At 44.9% G+C, this 15,797-nt stretch overlaps 1 long non-coding RNA gene across 1 annotated transcript; it reads right to left on the bottom strand.

The window, feature by feature from the left end:
- Positions 1–499: 499 nt before the first annotated feature.
- Positions 500–12,223, bottom strand: LOC130173211 (uncharacterized). The gene is made up of 4 exons (XR_008828381.1): positions 11,981–12,223; positions 11,784–11,862; positions 5,339–5,459; positions 500–4,224 (listed from the first exon to the last, which is right to left on the bottom strand). It is a non-coding gene; the product is annotated as an uncharacterized LOC130173211 (long non-coding RNA).
- Between the last annotated feature and the right edge of the window lie 3,574 nt (positions 12,224–15,797).

Raw genomic sequence — 15,797 nt, 5'->3', positions numbered from 1 at the left:
CCCCCCCCACCAGTGTCATGGCCCATCCATGCCCCCCCCCCACCACCCGGGAGATCTCAGAAGTCACTGCGATTTATAAGACCTTACCCAAAAGCATTGATTTTATCGCCGAGGTCAACGGCAAAGATCTTTAAAATATTAATATAAACGTCTGTGTTCTGCTTAAGAGCCGTGTCTCCATTGATTCAGCTACACTGGACAACACGGTTACAGGCTGAATATATTGAGGACGCAGCTTTATTCCTTCCATGTCTCATCGTGGGCCTCCAAAATGTCCCTTGTTGGCTCACCGGTCCACTGTTGGATAAGCACACACACACACACACACACACACACACATCCTCTCTCTCTGTCTCCCGGGTCACACGACTGGTCCCGGGAGAGGCGTCTGTCATTGCCTGACATTGTATCGTATTGTTATTCAGCTCCACGTCCTCTTCGCCGTTCACATGACAACATATTTTGGCTGTGATGAAACTGCGTCACATCCACTGTGGCTCATTTTACGATCGTCTGCTAAAGCGGCGGGGATGCTGGTCTGCAGGAGAGCCATCTGTTTTTATGGCGATGAGCTGCGGCAGCGGCGAGAGGTCTCGCAGAGGAATCTGAAACATCACCGTGCAAATGTGGTGTTCGTTCAAATCTGCCTGCATCTGCAAGAAGATAGCTTTAGGAAAAAGGCAGAGACAGACGTCAGCAGGATTCATTTTAATTGCATTAGACCTGGGCCACATTAAGCCTTCAGTATCTGGGTGACATTTTTATATATTTTAAATGTATTTTAGGGAGATTGGACCCTCCCCCGGTCCGTCACTGTGCGTGTGCAACATGCACCAGTGTCCAGAGTTTACAGTAGCTGTGGAGAAAAAATGCTTTTCTAAGGAGTTTCCATGCATCAGAATAGTAAATAGGACGAGCTGTTGATGCATCATCATGAGATGACCTGATATTTCTAGTGTGTGCGTTGACATATTAAACACCAGGTGCAGGTGTTTGCATTTGATGCTCGCCGCCGGTGTGTTTCCCTGTAAGAATATACAGACATCAGCATTGCTGATTTTACCATGTGTACTATTTTAGTTATTGCACTGCACATATTGCATGCTAACATCTGCTAATTAGCACTAAACTCTGGGCAGGTATACGTTTTTACCTGATGACGGCACTGAATTACAATTCATCCTGAGACACATGAATAAAATATCATTTCATGACAGTCCATCCACTAACTGTTGAGATATTTCACTCTGCACCACCAACCTACTTTACGTTACCATAACAACAGCCAACAATTTCAAAATATTTGACATTATTAAAACAACAAAATATTAGAATTTTATTTCTGCACGTGGACACAAATTTACACCAAAATACAAATTGTGACAGATGATCAATAACGCCTGAGATCTTATGAAGCTCATGGGAAAACTGTGAAAATGTTTAAAGTATTTCTATGTCAAGATATCAAGTAAAATTTATTTATAAAGCACCTTTTCAAACCAGGGTTACAAGGTGCTGTACAGAGGAAACATTTAAACAGTTAGAAAACAGGAGATGAGAATATAAAAACAATAAAATTACACATTACAGGATAAAGTGCACAAACCAGGTGAGTTTTTAAAAGCTTCTTAAAGCTCCTCCAGTGTAAAGGTGTGTGTCCATGTGTAGTGTGATTATAGATCAGCTCTAGCTTCTATATTAATACTGTGAAAGTATCAAAGCCTCAGTCCACAGAGAAATGCACACAGCCTGTATTCAGAAACTGAGCCTTAAAACCAGCCGTCAGGACTTCTGGAACTTTGTGATGTCACAACAAAGCAGTCACCAAGCCCCGCCCACCTGGACCCACCATCCAAACCTTTACAGGATTTGGTTTCTCTTAGTGTTTTTACCTAACGTTGCAGGATTTGTATTTTACCTGAAATCTGCAATATCTTTATTGGATCACTCAGAAAACAGTCAGCCAATCAGAGGAGAGTCTCGGAGCCTCCTCTCTTCTGATTGGCTCACAGACCTGTTGTTCCTAGAGCTCCAGAGAGAAGCCTGAGAGAGGAGATGTAAAACTACACTTAGATGGTTTTTGGTTCTTAAAACCATAAATATATCTTCTTATGGATCAACACTTCAAAATAAAACACAGAAGAAGAAGAAAATATGGCGCTTTAAAAGAAATCCTTAGAAAAGATTGTGCATGAAAACCAGAAAAGAATCATTTGTTCCTTTACCTGTGGCCTAATTTACTGTAAATTTCATAGAACCTCCATAGCAAAGGTAAGTTAATAATAACAATAATAATACTAATTGAACAAATAGAAGTATATTACATGCCAGTGGACGTAGTAAATAGAGTATAAAAGTTTATTTGTTATTAACTTTTCTAAAAGTTACAAACCCTGAGAGAAAAACGCTGTGAGGCCCAGAGCTCATTAAATCTGTTGTGCAATATTTAGAAACCAGCAAACAAATTAACAACGCAGCCTCAGAATAACGAGAACAACAAAAACAACAACAACAAAACGTTTATCACTTTACATACAAGTCCACGCTGATAGTACGACGGAGAATATTTCCTCATGCAGTTCGATGGATGATCCGAGATCACGTCTGTGCTCGTGGCTCATGTCCCAACGCGAGAGAGAGAGAAGACTCTGATAACGAATCACGTCATTAACAGGAGAACGGAGCTGCTGTTAAACTCTTCCCGCTCTGGTTTTTACACGTCATTAACATTCTGCCACTTCTGACCAATCAGCGCGTCCTGCAGCAGCGGAGGAGGGCTGCGGGCTGAACCGGGGGGCGGAGCTGCAGAGGTCAGCCGGTTATTTGCGTCACTTTTCATTACTGATGTTTTTAAACAGTGCGGCAGCTTCTGACCAGGCGCCCTGCTGCTGCAGGACCAGCAGACGTGAGCAGTGGTGGCAAGACTTTATTTATTTAGTTATTCATTTGACATTTTAGCTTTTCTTCTTGGATGAACTTCATCTCTGTGCTTCCTCTGTTGAACTTCAGTGTGTGATTATACAGAAAGTTAGCAGTGAGTAGAACCACGAGGTCTTTCTGCATGTTTTTAAAACCTGATAATCAGCTGGGACAGACCGGGAGTTTACCTGAAATCAATAAACTTCATATTTGCTTTTAATCTCTATTTTGTAGCACAAGCCACAAGTCAAAACTGTCGAGCACCACTGGGGGAAAAAACAAACACTGAGTTGTGTATTTTGTCTGTAAATGTCTGAATAGGGTAGAACAGGATTATTCTACACGATGACTCAAAGTGAAGATGATCTAATGTACATCAGGCAGAGAGAAGCAGACACACATTCTCATGCAGTGAAGAAGTGGAATCACTAAACACCGTGTGATCTGTATAAACCAACATGCCTTCACTCAAAGCTGCTGTCAGAGCGGATTTTATCTCTCCATTCATGTCGCCGAGGAGCAGGGCGAGACATATTCACTTCTGGTCGTGGATTAACTCCGTTCTGACTGACCTTTGACCTGTGAAATCCTGAGGCTGTCCAGCGTTCAGCCAGGGTTACAGCTGACCCTTCATTCAGGAAACACCGACTGTTTGCGAGCTCGTTTGTTTTTCCTCTCCTGCCTGTTTTTCACCACAGGAAGTCTGCGTCAGCGAGTCTGTTTCAGCTGCTGCAGTCCGGTCCGGCTGCACGTTTCCACTCATTTCTCTGTTGATCTCCGAGCCAGGTGAATAACTACTGTAAATACCTGCAGTGACAGATACACATGGATGAATACTTTCATCTACCAAGGAGCAGACTGCAGCTCCACACAGGTGTTTCCTGTTTTGGCTGATTAGGCCTGTTCTCAGGTCGAGGGCAGGTGAATGTGCAGGTGACTCTGGCTGTGCAGGAACATGAACTCTGGAGTCTTCTCATGCAGCGTGTTTGATTTTTACATGTTTTATTCCCTCCATTAGTAATAATGTAAAGCAGATTTTTATCATCAGGTCATATAACGACACGCAGTTCGACCACTGAGCTCTGTGTTTATATTCACATGCAGACGTTCAGGTTTGTTCACTGTTCTTCTTTTCTCTTCCTCTGTTTTTATGTTTCTTGACGTCCCACAATAAATCTGCTTCTGTTTCTGGAACTTCGGGTAATTCCCTCCGGCAACGTCTGCAGAAACGCAGATTTACAGAAAGTGTGTGCCTCCGGTTTGAATTCAGCTCGTCCTCGTTTCACTACGTCTTCTAATGACCTGCTGCGTAAAAGAAAAGAAAACAGTCGTTCAACTCTGTCGTCTACTTGCAGCCTGATATATGAATGAGTTTCTACATCCTGTGCACTTTTTCTGCTGGTTTGAACTTACTGTAAAAGTCATAAATTTAGTTTCCTCTGTCGTTGCATCTGTTTTACGTTAATCCCAACAGTCACAACCCCTAAATAAACACGTGAACCAGCCGGGTTTCATGTCGTGTCCTGTGTGTCGTGACGACTCAGAACATAAGTCTACTTTTTCTAAACATTTCCACTCGGTGCAGGTTGATGCGGGAGCAGAGGCGCGGCGGGTGTGTGCATTAAGACATGACAACGTCTATCATAGCGGTGTGAGTTACTGATACGTTTCTGTATTAGACCTTCCTGTAGAGTTGTTGTACTCTGTGAAGCTGACAGCACTGTGCTACTCCGTCAGGGGAGATTTCTCAGCCAAAGAACATAATCCCTTTCTGGCATGAACACCTCTGTGTGTGTGTGTGTGTGTGTGTGTGTGTGTGTGTGTGTGTGTGTGCGTGCGTGTGTGTGAGATCCTCGACTCCACTTCTTCAATCACATGTGCCTGCATGTGCGTAATCCATTCAGCAACTTAGTCATGTATGACTGCAGTCATGAGAAAACACATGACTGTGACTCCTGTTAAAGCCCCTGCAGACACTCTCTGTCACAGGAGGTCTGTTTTGTTTTTTTTCTTCTTCTTCTTCTTCTTCTCAGCTTTGTGATGAATGTTTCTGGATCTGCATAATCCGCCCGCTGGATCACACTACTTGACGCAAGTTCTTAAACACACTGAGGATTCGGCGCCGTCACTCAGCTGCGGCGGCGGCGGCTTTGCGGAGCAGCTAGTTAGCCCACACTTCTCATTTCCTCATCAACTGTTTGATTTTGTGCTCACTTCAGGGAAGTATGCAGAGTCTGACAGCAACAGCCAAACCAGAAGGAGCTGTCAGTGTCTGCGGGAAAAACATGTCAGCAGCTTGATTTAAAGAAATTTACCTTTCAGCCGATCTGAAACCAGAGAATCAATCTACTCCACAACTTCTGTTTGACTTCTTACTGTCACATCTCACTGTCTAACGAGGGTTTAAATAACTTTATACTTTGTTGGTCCGTTGCCCGTCAGAATGACATATAGGAGCCTTTTCTGAAGACGGACTGCGTCACAGCGGCGCGACTACACTGTCGCTTGTCGACGGCTCCTTCGAACGCGTCCTTCGTTTCCTGTCCAAGAGAAAGCAAACATCACCGACAGAGTCTGAGGATTACGCTGTTAAATGTAAGTACTGGGTTTCAGCTCAGTTCAACAGCTGACGGTGGTTCCACCGATACGTTTGTTCGAGCGTCCCAGTGCAACAGCGTGTGAAATACAACGGCAAAAGTTGAAGTGAACCTTAGCGCGCCGTGTGTTCACGATGTGCGGGTTAAGGGGACGGAACTGAGACCTCGTCGAGAGGCGGCCTCAGCTCGCTTCGCTTCAAATGCTCCATGTTGGCGTCACGGCAACGCCCCGATTATAGAAACCGCTCGTTATCAAACTCCAACTCATGTCATGTGACATTGGGCTGAACAATGGTGGAACTACGATCACTCACTCACTCAGTCAGTCAGTGAGTGACATCCCTGCTTCGAGGCCTGGCCCCGTTCTTTTCTGATCTGAGGTTTGGTTCAGGTACATTTGGAAAGATCAGGGTTATGTTGGGTGAGATGAGAAGCAAACTGAGGCTTCCTCCCTTGAATGTAAACATGTGTTTTGTAGAGACTTGAACCAGTGCACCTCTTGCTGCTGACAGGATTATAACAATTTTAGGATTATGTTGTTGTTTTTCCACTGTTCTGCTGGCTCCACCTCTCCTGCAGTGGTCATGCCTCTCCCTGTATACAGCTGAAATGACACCTTGAAGGAGACCTTAACTCCGGTATGTACGCGGGGCAGATGCAGAATGAAAGCACAGAGCGTTTCCTGCATCACCTCCCAGCTCAGTGACTTCAGCTGTGGTGATACCGACCTGAGCTGCTCTCACCTCCGCAGCCTGCAGCGAGCCAGAGGACTGACTGTACACTAGCAGCCCAAGTATTGTGATGTATGAAGTGTAACACCTAATATAATCTTATCTCCTGACACGCGGCTCGGCGCTCGGGCGGCGCTGCAGAGTCACAGCCAACCAGCACGCCGGCCGCCGCTGTGCCTCGCGGCCGCTCTGCCCCGACTGTGTCACAGTGAGCGCATGACATTGGGGACGAGTGTTTTGGCATTGAATCACAAGGGGGGAATCCTTTTCCCTCTCCTCTCCTCTGTGACCACCCCTGTCGGAGGAGAGTCGTCTGCCACCCAGTCCCCCCCCCCCCCCCCCCCCGCTGACAGCACCAGAGGCTGCTGCTCTGCTGTCCTATTTATAGGCCTATCCCATCCACGGCTGCTGCCACGGCCAATCTGCGTGACTGTGGCCCGGCGGCCGCCGATTTAGCTGTGTTTTCCTGATGGGATTAGCAGTGACATCACGTTTGGAATCCCTCGAAGCAGCCAGGCGGACCCTCTTTACTTCTCCTCCTCCTCCTTGCACACCGAGCATCGATGCTTACCCTGTGCACTCATGATCTACTGAGAGTTTGCCATCTGCTCCTCGCACCCTCGTGGAGCGAGGGCCCATTAATAATGAGCTAACTGTAGCCACAGCGAGCGTAACGGCGGTTGACGCTGCGGCTCACACGACCGGCAGAGGCGTCGGGTGCGTTTTGACACGCGCTCAGTGTTTTCCGAAGGGCTTTGTTTCTCCTCTGAGGTCCCTCGTTTGCATTTCAAAGTTGCTTCTCCGGCGTCTGATCGTCTCGAAGCGCCTGTAACCAAACAGGACAAACAGCGACGATGTAGAGTTAATTGATTGTTGTGTCATTAATCAGTGTATTCGGCTTCTCTCACTCGGTGGTGTTTGTGAACGGTTCCACTTGGTGCGGCTTGTGTGGACGTCATATCAAAAGTCGCCTTCATTAGTTCTGCTCCTTTCCATCCGTCATGTTTCAACCAACCGCTTCACGACGAACGACATGACGCACTCGTGTTGTGAGTCAGGCTAATGCACTCCCTCGCTTTTTTTTTTTTTTAAAGGCAAACCCAATCTGACTGATGAATCAGCTCCTGCTGTGCTGTACAGGCTTCCCACCGACATCTCTGCGGATCTGCAGTCACGACTGCACGAGTCTCTCCGGTGAAAGCTTGTCATGTCTGTGTTCCTGTCGCCTGCTGCGAGAAGCTTCACCGGCCTCTTTGTTTTCTCGCTCGCGTTTAAAAGAGTCGTGGAGGTGATCAGAAGCTGGGAAAACAAATTACAGAGATGAAAACGAAGAGAGAAATGAGCCACGAGCAAAACACATGACTGATTTATATATATGTATGAAGGTCCTCCTCTGTGCTGCAGGTGCGTTTGGTTTGATCGCATTAATTGGTCGTGTGCGTATTTTAGTTTAGTTTTAGTAACGATAAGTTGTGCTTCGGTCTCCACCAGCTCTCTGTTGTCGGTGCACATCAAGTATTGGACGGCGTGTTCACCAGGAAACACTGTGACTCATCCACGTGCCGTCGGACCAAAACCAGGCGCCAAAAGAGGCTAAAATGTTCATGTCAGTGGCATCAGCTTGTGTTTTCCCTCCTTCACGCTCCCTTCTCATCTGCCAGACTCCTCTCCTCCCCCGACAACCAGCCTGCCTCCACCCTCACCCTTCACCCACCTTTAACCCCCCATTCAACTATTTACCTATTAATAACCTATTCAAAGTCTTGGTTCATGTTCTGTCTGGACTCAGATACAGACACTGTCACAATAAAACGCTCCATTAAAAACCAAGTCAAGTTTGTAAGACTGGATGGTTTTATAGGTTTTGGTTTGATGCATAAAAACTATCGATTAGTGCAACTTTAAAACCAAAGAAAGAAGAAGAGGATTCATGTCCAGACTGTGCAGAAACCCTCCGGCAGCCTGAGCTCGTTCAGGATATCGAACAAAGACAGAGAATCAGAGAGCTTCACTCTCAACTCTCGGATGTTTCCACTGGCTTTAAAAATACTAGTTAAAAAAATTCTTCCTGCTTCTCTCAATAGTTGAGGACCAAACCTAAAAGCTGCTACGTCTCTCAGGTAATTGTTCATGGGGAACAAAATGACACGTGTATGTGCGGCCTCCAGGTCAGAGGTCGTGACTTTAATGTCCAGTTCTTGCAGGAGAAGTCCGCTCGCTCCTCCCTCATCACCACTTAACTTTAGCTGCTCAGCGTCTTTCAGGTATCTCACTTTTTTATCTCCCCTTTTTTCTCTCACTGTTTGATTTAATTTTTTTTGAACAAGACAAAGTACAATAAAGATCTGTGCTCTCATCCTGTTGTTTCCCAGGTTTTAATCATTTTTAATTTCCTTACTAATTAAACCATGTGCTTTATTTCTTTATGAATATATTTAATGTAAAATCTGACCTTGATATCACAACGTATCACATGACTAACACATTCAAACATGTTAAAAACAACAGCTTGTCAATCCCAAAGGGGAAACTGCAGGAAGTATTCTCCAGGTAAACACCCACAACAACAACAACAACAACAACAACGACAACAACAACAACAAGAACAACAACAAACACTCAAACTGCACCTATAATTGCTTTTATGTATAAAATGTAATATGCAAATAAACTTGCCTTTCCTCTCTATGGATTCACATATTATATCTGTGTGTGTGTGTGTGTCTGTGTGTGTGTGTGTGTGTGTGTGTGTGTCTGTGTCTGTGTGTGTGTGTGTCTGTGTGTGTGTCTGTGTGTGTGTGTCTGTGTGTGTGTGGCGCACATGAAGCCAGGAGAGAACAATCTGCTGCTCGATTAAAAGACATTAAATTATTTAGTGAGAACAATGAAACCCAGAGTGAATCTAATCTCAGAAAGTAAAAACAAATCAGGTTTTAGCATCAGCTCATGTTGCTTCTGGCCCCCGGTGCAACATTTCCCATCATCCTCCTTGCTAACCCCCTCTGCTCCTCACTGGCTGATTTGGTTTTTGTTGCATGGCAACATCAGCTTATTGAACAGACCGTGGCGAAACACTGAGACTTATTGCTCCTTTGCTGATTTCATTGATATAACTCTGAGAGATAGATCGCTCTGCCCTGACCACAGCGAGAGAGGACAGCAGCTCCGTCCGGAGGGAGGGGGTGGTGCTGGTGCTGGTGGTGGTGGGGGGGGGGGCAGCTTGGTGTGATTCAGTCTTCATCTCTCTCAGTCTCCACGCTGGCTTAGATCTCAGTTTTTTATATCACTGAGCTCGATTTGCATTTTAATGGTGTGTGTCAGGGCTGCGTCTGAGCCTGCGGGCTATTCTATTACTGTTAAAGCCCTGCTATTAATTATGCAGAAAGTTACGCATCACAAAGGGTGGGCGGGGCACCAGCCCTGCAATTAGCAAGCGAAGCGATCGGAGCCCACATCATTATTGGAGGGCGGAGGGGGCTTACGTGGTGCAGACTCAGCCGCTGTTCCGTGCAAAGAAAATTGGCAGCGTTTATTTATTTTTTTCATATTTAGAGATTAAGATTTCCGCCGCCGAACAAAGAGGGGGGGATAGTTTTTAATTAACTTTGTATATAACCGTGGTAGATTGTTTTTTTTTTTTTCATGCAGATAACACTCCTCCCTCCACAATTAAGCTGGCAGCGAGTCTTGATCCCTCTCAGCGATAAGGTTTGGAAGCAGCGTGGTTCGTGAATGAACAAGCCGTTAATCCAGTGAACTTTAGCGGTCCTGATGGTATTTACCCAGTCAACACTTCAGCAAATGGAAGAGATGTTTCTGCTGAGTGTATTAATGTGCTGCACTCTCCTCATTAATGAGACATTCAGATAATCACTTTTACTTCTTTGCAGCTGAGCCAGTTTCTTTTTTTCTTAGATTTCTTCTTCTTCTACTTTTTATTTCTTCTTAGATTTAGAGTTTAGAAACAGTTTCTCGGTCCATCAACAGCCGTCGCAGAAATGAATCCTTCGCAATACATTTGCTCAGGTGCAGTCTCTACGAATTTCAACGACCATCCATCCAGCGGTTGTGGAGATATCTCAGAAGCAAGGTGCTAACGAGGCTAAAAAAAGAAAGAGTATTTTTGTTTCTGATATGTGACAGTAAATGTAATACTTGTGCACATCTGGCTGGATTGCAGCGATAGACACCAGCCTCCTTTCTCAGAATTAACATGGTGCATTTTCCAACCTCCTACCTTTCACTCCGGGTTTCCAGGACAGTTACAGGGACCACGTCCCGTTCCCCGTCTGGCTGCTGAAGCGTCCCTGTGCAACTACAGGCTGCTCTCTGTGTGATCATGACCTCTGACCTTTTGTGTTTAAGATAATCTGTAACATCTGTGTTGCCATTCATGCCATCCAATAATCTGTGTGCACGCTCCTGAAATAATGCAGCTTCATCTTCTTTGGAAAACTGCACTTTTGGACCCGGTCGCTTGCCGTAGGGTCGATGTCCAGTAAGAAATTCTGCCAGTTCCATTAGGGAGCATCTGTGAGTGTGGGCATCACGGTTCTGGGGGGGCTGCTGTTGCCAATTGTAGTGATTATTTGGAAGTGAGGGGGGGAAATTATCTGGACTATTTTCTGACTTCCTTTCATACAAAAACATCAGTTCTTTTATTTACTTTCTAAGCGGTTTTGATCTGGACGTCGTGGACCAGAGAGAATCAATAACCAGTGGCGTAAATCGTTGTGCAGTAACGTTGCAGCGCTGTGTATTTGCCTGAATTACATCCTCTAGTTGTTTATTCAGATCGCACAGAGACGCGATGAGAACTTACAGCTGTTATCAGGAATACGTCTGTAGATTATCTGCACATTTAATGAAGGATTTTTTTTTTCCTTTTACCCACAGCAGTGATATCAATGTCTCGCAAAACAAGTTTATCTTCCTAAAGCTCCATTATAGTTCGTCTTAATAAGGTTTTCTTTGTGCTCTAATTAAGATAAAATGATGCAGCGGGTGAATGGCGGTTGGTAAAGTCGGACTGAGACTGCAGGAGGCCGCGCTCTTCTGTCGACTGTCAATATGAATATGAAGCTGGTTGTTTCTTCAAATACAAATGTGATCTTGTTACGGTGTTGTGTGACATGTTGCTGCTGTTTCTGCCATCGTCACATTGATATGACTTTATTTTTTTCCATCTTGTCATTCTCTCTTCAGTCATTTCAATGTCTTGTAATGCAAGTTTCTCCATTTATTTATTATTCTAGTTCAGAGAAACACGACAACTTGATGCATCACGTTTACATGAATGTGAAAACAAACCTTTTAAACTTAAGGCAGTTGTCTTCATATGGGATTTCCCAGAGTCATCTTTGTTCTGGTTAAAATCAATCTGTGAGGCTCAACATCGACTGGAACTGTTGGATCTTCTTCACTGGATCTCCTCACTGAATAAAGCACCTGACCGACGCACCTGAGCTGAAACCGACGCCTCTGATAAAATCTCGACTTCAGGATCCATCTTGACTTGGTTTCTACTGTTTCTCACCTGCTGTGATGCTGAACGCCGTCACACGAAGCCGCTACTTCAAGCTCAGCACGTCTTGTTTCCCGCCTCTCTGCAAAATCTTGAAAAAACAAATTGCAGGTCAGGTGGAGATGGAGAGGATTGTTGTCATAGAAACAGATAACAGCGCCTCAGCTAGTATTTGAATACTGTCTTTTGCAAAGTATTGGTCAGTTTACCTGGTTTTGTTCTGAAGTTAAGACCATTTTTTGATCGGTAAGACTATTTATTTATTTTTTTTACCCCCAGTCCTCCACCTTCTGAACCGGCCTCCAGGCGGTGTCTGCAGCTGATGTGGAGCCGATCAGGTTTCCTCAGCTCGACTCTGCAGTTGATCTGGTCCTCGGGCCGGCTCCGGCGCTGTAGCTCCAGCTAGTCTGGAGGCTGAGTCTGTCCTCGGGCTCTGCAGTGGGCGCGCTCAGTATTCAGCTCAGCGTCCACAGCGGACGGCCAGGGAAAGAAATACGACTCCACTGTCACACTTGGCTGATGTCCCTGTGCTCCTCTACTCCCTCCCTCATCCTCCCCCCCCCCCCCCCCCCCCTCCCTCTCTCTCTGTGGCTCAACATCTAACTCATGTCCTATACGAATGGGCCAGTGGGGAGTGTTTCTGTACGTGTGCAGTGCAGCCGAGAGGCCGTTTATTGTGTGTGTGTGTGTGTGTGTGTGTGTGTGTGTGTGTGTGTGCAGGAAGGAGCAGGGGAAAGAGATGAAAAAGAAAACGCATGAAATGGAGGAAAATAAAGAGAAATACACAGGAAAGCATAGTGAGAGAGAGAGAGTGACAGATGGAGAGAAATTAGACCCTGCGTCGGAGTGTAACCAGTTTCCCTATGAGCCATCGTTTCCCTCTGCGCCGCCTCAACAGCCTACATCCATTGTATTTCCCAGTGAAGGTAAAGCAGGAAATGAAGCCTTCACACACTGCGGCTCAATATAACAGACCTCTAAGTGCACTTATACGTCATCGAATCACCGGAGACATTGCAAAATTTGTAACTCCATAAACGGCAGGCGTCCATACATGAACGGCGGCGCACGGCGCAGATTCAATTTCAGCGATTGTGGAGAAACAGTTTTATCTCCCTCACAGATTCACTATCTTTAATTTATTTTTTAGTATCTATTTTTCCTCTTTGCTCTCCATCATCCTCCTCCTCTATTCTTCGCTGCCATAATGACCCAAATTCTCCCTCAGGGATCAACAAAGTTCACTTTATCTGTATTTGCTGGAGCTTCTGAGTAATGCCGATAAGTGCTGAATGCAGACGGGCACCGCTCCTGTCGACAGTCAGAGAGGAAGAGGAGAAAGAGATTCTACGTAGGTTAGATCTACAGACGGAGACAGATTGATATATATCGCCAATTATTTTAAAGTTACCGTGGAATCTAAATATGGAAATCTCTTTCTGGGGATTGAAAGTTTCTCTGCAGTTTTGCATATTGTAAACCTCAGCAAGTGTTTCTGTTTAACAGCCCTGACAGTCCAGGAACTGGAACTAAAACTGAACTGGAAAAGGAGAGGGGAATGAGTTTGTTGGTGTGTGTGTTGAACACATGTCAACATACACAGCTTGACACTTCATACATGAACACAAACAGCAGGTCTGTGAGCTCCTGTCTGAAAGGAAGGATCAAGTTTTTCTTTCATCCTCTGAAGGGTTTTATACTCCCCGTGTCCATGTGCAGTAGCTGCTCGAGTCTATGGGACAGTGTTGTGAAAGGTCCATCATAGATCACCATCACATTTTGGATGGACTGGACCGTATCGGGCCCCTTAAAGGTGCCATATGTAAGTTTTTTGCTATTGCTACATAGCCAGCGTTAGCATTAGCAGAGTGGTATTACAAGACATGACTAGCTGATTAGCGTGCTAACTTCACGGTTATCTCTGCAAGAGCCTACAGGTCGTCTGTGCAGCAGGTGATTACGATCCAAACTCACATTTTGTTGCTAGGCGACATCTAGTGGTTGTAGTAATTATGACAGGAGCAAAGTGATTGTATAGTTGTATTAGTAGTAAGTGATGTAGTATTCACCATTTATTGCTGATTGTGGATCTTGCCTGATGAATTAATGTTTGGAGTGATGGAATATAAAGAACAAAGAACTGACCTTGGATCTGTGTAAAATAAAAATAAATTATGATAAAAATGATAATTATAATAATAACCCACGATCTTTAGAGCAACAATGTTCAGTTATTGCACCTGTTTTTCATACTCTCTGATATTGATAAATATAAATGTCGGTGACTTTCTATTTGTATCTGCTTTAACACGTAGTTTTAATATTCTGTTTCATATTAAAATGCTAAGTCACTAGTCAATGCAATCACATGACACTGTTGTCCAAAACAATGTACTGTACTTGAACCTTTTAGAAGAATAAGAGGTAGATGTCATTAAAGAGTATTTGGATGACAGTAGAACAATAACACTATTTAATTAATAAAAACCGACCTCAGTCTAAAACCACAGTCTTCAGATTACAGAGAATAAAAGGCAGAAATCTCAGCAGCTGGCAAAAGCAACTGCTGAGTCATTGGTACTGAACAACAACCCCATCAGCCCCTGCAGCTATAATATATTGTGGTCATTTCGTACAACGGGGCAGGAAAAATATCATCTAATGACGCTTTAAATATTCTCAGAGGGTGTTTGTGACATCGATTCAGGAGCTGCGAAAAAGATCCCGATCAGCCTCTTCGAGCAGGAGCCTCGACGTACAAACACAAGTGAAACGGTTATTAATGACTCCTCTGGCCTCTGCCTGTAACTTCGCCACCAGATATCGGCTAGCAGGAAGCAGCGGCCTGCCAAGAAGTCTTCATACTGACAGACAGTGTTTAAATCTGCCCCTCACACTTTTTTTTTACCATCTTGCTGCAGCAGAGTAAAGCCACAAACGAGGGATTTCTGCCCATTTTCAAGCCCCAGCTCTGCCTCCCTCTCTGCCTCCCTCTCTGCCTCCCTCTCTGCCTGGCTCTCATGGGCCGATGATAGATTGCTTTCTCTCTGCCTTTGTGCTGGGAAATTGCTTTGTTTTGTTAACAGTCTGCCTCTGTTCCAGCCCAGATAGCAGCGATAGCGCGCCTCCTTTCTTCACTTATCTGCCGAATATGTTTGAGACCGTCTTGAAATGAATTACAGTTGAATATGTAGAGGTGGGAGGAGGCTGAGAGCGGGGGGGTGGGGGTGGGGGTGGGGGTGGGGGCACACACAAATGTCCCACATGTTCAAAGCAGATGAGGTGGAGAGGAAAGTGTATCTGTATCTGACTTCAAAGAAAATGGATTGCATGCATTACAAATGAAGGTGAGATTATACTTGAGTGTGTACTTGTACAGTGTGTCCTCTGTGAGGACCGGTGATGAGTTGCAGACTTGAATGAGAATGAGAACACTTACAGAGAGTAAGGGTATTTTAGGAAAGTGGGGACTTTAAGGGAAACGAGGACATTTTACAAACTGAAGCATTTTTTTTGTTTTTTCTAAAGTGTGAAGTTTCTGGAAAAGACTTGAAATGTGACTTCAAACCGACTTTGGGGAGCGAGGTCTTCTTGGAAAATCGGGGCCAGTAATGGAGGGTAAGGACAAAGTTGTGAGACTGTGTGTGAAATCACTGTCTTGGTCTCACCTGCACTACACGTGCTGCATTGTGGGATTGTTAGCAAAAAGCATTGTACTCTAGTTTTTCCATTCGACTGTGTGATTTCTGAACGCGCTGTGCCGCGGATACATTTACACCCTCAGACTTCAGACACCTGTGACGGCGTCGTGCCAACAACAACAGACTGTACCAACAGCAGCGTACGGGACCTTCGTCACCATGGTTACAATAATAGGCGGCCATGGCTTGGTTGGACCTTTTTTAAAAAAACTAGTCAAAAGGTTGTTTGTTAAATATTCTGTGTGTGTGTGTGTGTGTGTGTGTGTGTGTGTGTGTGTGTGTTATTTGGAAGACGTAAAAGCAGATTAAGTTTGTTTGTTTTACA

Source organism: Seriola aureovittata, chromosome 8 (assembly GCF_021018895.1).
Source record: "Seriola aureovittata isolate HTS-2021-v1 ecotype China chromosome 8, ASM2101889v1, whole genome shotgun sequence".
Classification (NCBI taxonomy): domain Eukaryota; kingdom Metazoa; phylum Chordata; class Actinopteri; order Carangiformes; family Carangidae; genus Seriola; species Seriola aureovittata.
The sequence above is the reverse complement of the archived record's forward strand: the minus strand, read 5'-3'. Positions and strand labels throughout refer to the sequence as shown.